Source organism: Psammomys obesus, unplaced genomic scaffold (assembly GCF_907164565.1).
Source record: "Psammomys obesus unplaced genomic scaffold, mPsaObe1.curated_primary_1811, whole genome shotgun sequence".
Taxonomy (NCBI): domain Eukaryota; kingdom Metazoa; phylum Chordata; class Mammalia; order Rodentia; family Muridae; genus Psammomys; species Psammomys obesus.
The window spans coordinates 2,273,577-2,280,553 of NW_026592509.1; the positions used below are offsets into that span (position 1 = coordinate 2,273,577).

At 45.1% G+C, this 6,977-nt stretch overlaps 1 pseudogene; it reads left to right on the forward strand.

The window, feature by feature from the left end:
- Positions 1 to 1,786, forward strand: LOC129681629 (ribosome production factor 1-like; annotated as a pseudogene).
- The last annotated feature ends 5,191 nt before the right edge of the window (positions 1,787 to 6,977 follow it).

Genomic DNA, 6,977 nt, shown 5'->3' on the forward strand with positions numbered 1-6,977 from the left:
ATTGTCAGGGAGAAGAGCGGCAGGGGCGGCAAGAGAGGCTCGAAGAGGAAAGCGCCACCGAAGAGCCTCAGGAGGCCGCAGTCTTGAGCGGTGCAGTGTCAGAGAGGCAGCTGCAGCCCGCCAAAGCAGCTGCCTTCCCTCCAGGCTCCAGTATCTCGGAGATTAAGAACAAACTGCAGGGACCCTTGATGCTCACACAGTGGAAACAGCAGCAGCCAAAGGAGAGGTTGGCAGCTTAGAAAAAAAAAAAAAACTTAGAGAGAGGAGCTCTTGGTGATAAGGCTCCACCAAAGCCTTTACCCAAGACCATTGACAGTCAGCCAGTCTAAGATAAAACCACGGTGGATCCTAATGGTGAAGAGGTGGTTTGTGTGGAAGCTACAGATGACTTTGCGTCTTACGTCAACACACAGACGCCTCCTATGAGTCTCCTTTTTTTTTTTTTAATTTTATTTTTTTCTTTTTAGTTACATTTTGTTAACTCTGTGTCCCAGCTGTATCCCGCTCCCTCATTCCCTCCCCAACCCCACACTCCCTCCCTGGTCTCCTCCCTGCCCCTTTCCAAGTCCACTGATAGGGGAGGACCCCCTCCCCTTTCATCTGACCCTGTTTTATCAGGTTATCTTCAGGGTCCTATGAGTCTCCTAACAACATCAGATAGACCTCCTGGGGGAACAGTACAGCTCGGGAGTGGCTCTCAACAGTCACACCATATTTACATGTTTATTACAGAAGAGGAATGACTCTAAAAAAAACCAATCACCCCACAGTGCAATGCAAGAGATTTCACAGACCCGGTCGTTATTAATGAAGACTGTAAAACACCGAATGAACAACTTCAGTCACTTGCCAAAAGTCCAACTGCTCATTTTAAAATGAGTAGTGTTGTAGGCTATTAATATCTACTATTGATATATCTTCTGGTAAAGCTGCTGTTTAAAACAGCTGTATACACAAATCACCACAGAGACTGGGTTTATTTAATTAACCTAGAAGACAATGCTGGGCAATAATTACTCCCTCTTAAAACTCCAAGCCCTCATAGTTTCCTAACATTTAGATTTTACCCATTATACTTGCTTTTTGTGAAATCTTAGGTCTGGTTCATTCTCCACGTTGTTCCAAGATCTGTCCTCCAGCTCTGCTCTCCTAACTCTGCCCCTGCCCTTTTGCCTCCCACTCTTTTCCTTTCCTCTGGCTCCTCCCCTCTCCCGCCTGCCCCTTCTCTATTGCTCAACATTGTGGCTGGTTGTTTTATTATGGATGTTTACACAAAGTTGAGGCAGGTGATGCTTAGAATAAGTATCACAATGCAGTGTCTGGATTGAAACCAGAGAGTGGGGGAGAGAAATCAACATTTAACTGAACAAGGGTAAAGTGTATACATTCCAAAAGAACATTATACCAACAGAGTAGTTTTGTCTTCATAAAGAAATTAAGAGCCGAGGCAAAGACTCCACAGAACATGTACCTGAGATAGTTCTGAATAACTTTACAACACAGCTAGGTCGTCCCATTGGACATATTTTGCTTCTCTCTTTCCTCATAATCCTCAATTTATTAGAAGGTAGCCACAGTCCATAATCAGCGGGATTATATCTTCTTCAGATTTCACAGATGTATATTCAAGAGTGAAAAGAAAGTGGGAATTCAGGAACTTGGACCATGTTTTACCTTAGAATTATGATCTCTTCAGAAGGGAATCTTTGATTCTAAATGTGGAGAGTATGGATGGGTCCATAAGCCATGGAAAATGGATATAAATTGAAGAAAAATCCATTTATAAAATACTAGGGGAGTAGTATTGAATTTTGCTGAATAGGCCTGTCTTGAAAAACTTTGTAATTTAACAAAACACCCTTTTCAAAATGAAATTTATTGATTTTATAAATCTTATATTTGAACAAAAGACCAACTACTGTGGATTTCCACTCCATATAGTATATATAAATAAATGTAATTTTGGTGAGAGTCTAAAAAGTCCTAAAACTGGCTGTCATTTCGGGTTAGTTGTGAATAATTTAATTGGAATGAAGATTCAAATTAACTTTCTAATTTTCACTCCCAAAGAACTTGTAGGCTAGAAAAGTATTATTGGTAGATAGTGTGTAACCTGATTTAAGAGCACTCTTGGAGGCCAGGCCACCAAGACCTGGAGCAAAGTCAGGTTAGTGAAGTTAACCTTTCGTTCCTGCTTACCTGGTCCTTTCTATCTAGTTAGCCTCGACTGCCGTACATCATTCAGGCACTGTCTTGAGTTCTCAAGCTCTCCCTTCTTCTAATGGTACTCTATTTCCAGACTGAAGCAACTATCTTCTTGGTGTAACTAATTGCTAATACCATTACAAAGGTTTTTGTCTGGAGTCTTTTGTTGTTGCCTATGTAAGTTCAGAGGGCAATGTGAAGCGCTCTGCATCTCTTTCTGTCTTATTTATTAAGCAGGGTCTTTCATTAAACCTGGAGCTGAACGTGTAACCCATGCTGGTGGCCAAGTGCTGGGGTCGTAGGCATGCCCAACCATGCCCAGCTTTCTGCACAGGTGGCAGGAGTCTGAACTCAGCTTTAGTTGCATAGCAAGTGCTCATACCCACTGAGCCGTCTCCCCACCCATGTTTGGAATGTTTAAAGGGAGTCCTGGAACTAACTGTAGGACAGAAACTGGAAGTCTCTCAGTCTTTGAACAAAGATTTGCAGTTGTTCTGTAAGTTCCTAGATGCCTATATATATATATATATATATATATATATACACACACACACACACACACATAGCATTGAGTCTTTTAAGAGTTGGTGTTGAAAAGATTAATACACACCACACTTCATAACAAGAGCAAAATTTTGTATGCTGTTTTATTGTATGCTATAGCCAGTATATACATTATAGTTAAAATTTGTGAAACAGGCTTTAGAGATGGCTCAGAGGTTAAGTGTTCTGGCTGCTTTTCCAGAGTTCCTGAGTTCAATTCCCAGCAACCACATTGGCTTATAACCACCTATAGTGAGATCTGGTGCCCTCTTCTGGTGTGCAGGCACACATGCAGGCAGAACCCTGTATACATAATAAATAAATAAGTCTTAAAAAAAAAACAAACAGGAATCTATAAAAATTCAGGGAGGTAGATATTAAGGAATGACAAGTAGAAGATTGTATCTTATGCATGTGTTATAGGGAAGCTTTTGCATAGACGTCAAATTTAGTTCTTGTGAATATTCACTGGTTTGAGAAACCTAATGGGAGAAAAAAAGGATAAAATATCAAACAGTTAACTTAAAAAAAAATTATTGTGGAACAGGCCCAAAACAAGATGACCCCCTCCAGGGGCCATGTAATTCCAAGAGCCCAAGACAGCCACCATGGGACCCAGACAGGAAGCTAGCCTGAGATGACCACAAGTCCGGAGCTGCGGAGGCACCGGTGGGCAGACCACACCCAAGCTGAGCCCCGCTCAGTGCCATAATGCACAGGCAGGGCATAGCACTCCAGAGATGGCCCTAGAGACCCTGGACACCACTAGGAGGAGCAAGAAAATGGTGGAAAAATGGAAGAGCAAGAGAAGCAGAAGGATGTATGCACACTGAAGAGAGACAGAACTGGAGATTCGAGGGTAGTGAGGTGATGTGAGAAGCCAGTGATGCCACCTATGGCCACGGTGAGGTCCTGGCCTATGATGCCCCTGAGGACCATGTCTGCATCTGTGGCCATGTTGATATCTGAAGGCTGTGCAGAACTGGCCCCACCCCTCACCTGGGCATCATGGGAGTGCTGTCCCTGAGGGCTCTACAGCTGCAGTGCTTGGGAGAGGAGGCCCGCACATTGCCCAGGAAGCACAGTAGAGCTGACCCTGGTTTCAGGAGTTGTCAGTGAGCTGGCCCCAAGAGCATGAGCATGGGAGAGCTGGCACTGCCACGCATCTTCCATTTGGCAGCACGGATGAAGCACAGATGTCTTCCCCAACCCCCTTGCCACCTGCAGCAGGCAGGAGAGCTGGTCCTCAAGGCATGAGAACAGGAGAGCTGTCCCTTCCCCTCACAGGTTGAAGTACTTGGGAGAGTGATCCCTGCACCTCACATGAGTAGCACAGTAAAGCTTGCCCTGATGGCGTGGGCATGGATGAGCTGGCCCCAGGGGCATGAGAGCAGAACTGTCCCTGTCCCTTGCTGGTGGAAGCACTGAATGACCTAGGCAGGGCAGGGTTGGAGAGCTTGCCCTGGGGGTGGAGAGCTGGCAGGCTGACCAGCTCAGCTACCTCTCAGGACCAAATCCAGGGTTTTGAGTTGGCCCACCCCAACATCTACCCCATCTATGAACTGCTGGAACATGTGAAGGGGCTGGTTATAAAATCCAAAATTACTGGATCTCCATGACACCAGGCAACAACAGAATATCTGAATGGAGTTCCAGTGAGGATTCAGTATTGATAGTATAGCAGAAACCAGAGGCCTCGAACCAGACTAATGACTCATTGCAATAAGGATGTGCAAGCAGAGAATGTGGACAAAAGGGTATACTGTGGGAGACACTGTGACACACTGCAGCTTCCACAGGAGATTTTTTTTCTTTTTAGAGAGCAGATTGCAAGGGTGGAGGGCAGGTACAAGGGGATGGGGAGATGAGCAAGATTGGGGTGCGTAATGTGAAATTCATAAAGAACCAATAAAAAGTTTTAAAAAAAGAATGGCCAGTGGTGGTGGCCACCAGCACTTGAGAGGCAGAGGCAATGGATTTCGGGATACAAGCCCAGCTTGATTTACAGAGTGAGTTTCAGAACGGCCAGGGCTACATGGAGAAACCCTGTCTCAAAAAACAGAAACACAATCAAACAACAAGAATAAATCTTTGAGCTGGGTGTGGTAGCGCATGCCTTTAATCCCAGACTCCTCAAGGCAGAGGCAGGTGAATCCCTGTGAGTTCCAGGCTAACCAGGTCTACAAAGCAAGTTCAGGACAGCCAAGGCTACAGGGAGAAACCCTGTCATGAGAAAAAAAAGAAACAAGAAAAGGGATAAATCTTAAAAAGTAAAAAAAAAAAAAAAAAAAAGAGAGAGAGAGAGAGAGTGTAAATGAACTTTTGATAGAGCAGGTGGGCCTGTGGGCACGTCTGTGAGAATACCCTAGATGAGGTTAAGTGACATGGGACAACCCTTCCCGAGTGTGGGCAGCACCGTTGGGCTGGGCCCTGCCCTGCATGTGAAGGAGGGAGTTGAGCACCAGCGTGCATCAAGCCGTTGCTCTCTGCTCCTGCCTGTGGCTGGGATGTGACCATTGCCTGGGATTGTGAGCCAGACCAACCCTTTCTCCAAACCTGTTGCTTTTGTTCCGGTATTTCCTCACAGCTGCAGAAATGGAATTCGACAGCCAGTTACGGAAGCTGAGGCAGGAAGAATCACAAGTTCCTTTGGCTTTCTAACCCCCTTGTTTTGTCTGAGAAAGCTACATACCCATCATCCCTCTCTCCTTCCCTTTCTTCCTGCTCTGGCTTTCTTGTTTGTATACGTGTGTAGAGTTGGTGTGTGAGAGATGTGTGCACCATGGTGTTTGTGTGAAAGCCAGAGGACAACCTTGGGTTATCAGGTCCAAAGAGAATTCCTTTCTCAAATTCCCAAACACGGAAGGGATGTGGCTGTCTGGGGTGCCTCTCAGCACTCCAAAGCTCATGCTGCTCTCCAGACTCCCTCAGTACCCCAAGTACCTGCCACACATTTCAGTGTTCATGCTGGCCTTCAGGCTCCCTCAGTACCACAAGTACCTGTCACACATTTCAGTGTCCATGCTCGCAGCCCAGCCCTCCTCATCTCCTCCCCTGCCCTAAATTCCCCCAGCTCACAGGCTTCCCACCATGCAGCAACTCACTCTCCATATAACCCTGCTAGTTTGGATATGCACACTCTTTTTTTCTTCATCTCTCTGCTCAGGTCCAGTCTGATGGCCATGGTCACTCTGCTTCTTTCTATCCTCTGGGCTCTTCTAAATGCCTCTGGCTATTCTCTCACTCATATCTGTTAGGTTTCAAACCTGGGACAAATGGCTGAGGTGCCTATTTAATTATCAAAGAAGACACTGGCCACTAGGTTCTCTCAGCGTCCCTCAGTCCACTTACAGGGTCCTCCTGGCTGGCATACCCCACCCCCTCTTCTAAACCCCAACCAGGAGAATCTACAGCAGCTAAGGTCCCTAGGTACTACTGCAAGAGCCCAACGTCTAAGATTACTGAGAGAAGGAAGAATCAAGAGCTGCAAGGCTTTTGGGACTGCAAATCCCAAGTGGGTGGCTATGGAGCGGGCATCATTTCCAGTCTCCAGAAGTTCATGTAGCAAGCTCCATCTTCTCTTTCCACAAGGTGTTAGCCTACATTTCCCAGTATGCCTGAAGACCACGCCCTTGGCAATGAGGTGAGAAATCAGCTGTCTTCAATGAAAACTGAGTTCTCCCACACACACACACACACACACACTGGGCTCACCTCATGCACTTCCGGAAATGTCCAGTCGCAGGAACACCTTTCCAACTAGTGCTGAAACAAACAAACAAACAAACAAAAACCTGTTAATTTTCTTGGGCAGATGTTAACAATTTTTTTAAAAGTGAAATTGTTTCACATAAAATATATACGTATGTGTAGGGAATAGTTAGAAAGATTTGGATGTCAACTATCCCAAAGATTAGAGGAGAAAGACCACTACCCCAAATCATCATGGCCAAGTTAATTAAAGCAAGTAATTAATTAAAGCAAGCTTTTTTATTTGAGTATATGGACTACCTCCCTGTAAGGCAGGATTCAATAGGTCAGCACTGGACTTGCAGAAGACATTTTTTTTTTTTATATAGCTTAGAGCTAGGGGGTTTCCAAATGGAGGATTTAGTGGGCAAAATAGTCAGGTTTACAGGAGCAAAACAAGTTAGTCATAATGACCTCCTGAAACAAAGACATAATTTCAAGGTGGTCATAACAAGGTGGTCATAACAACTTTTTGAAAC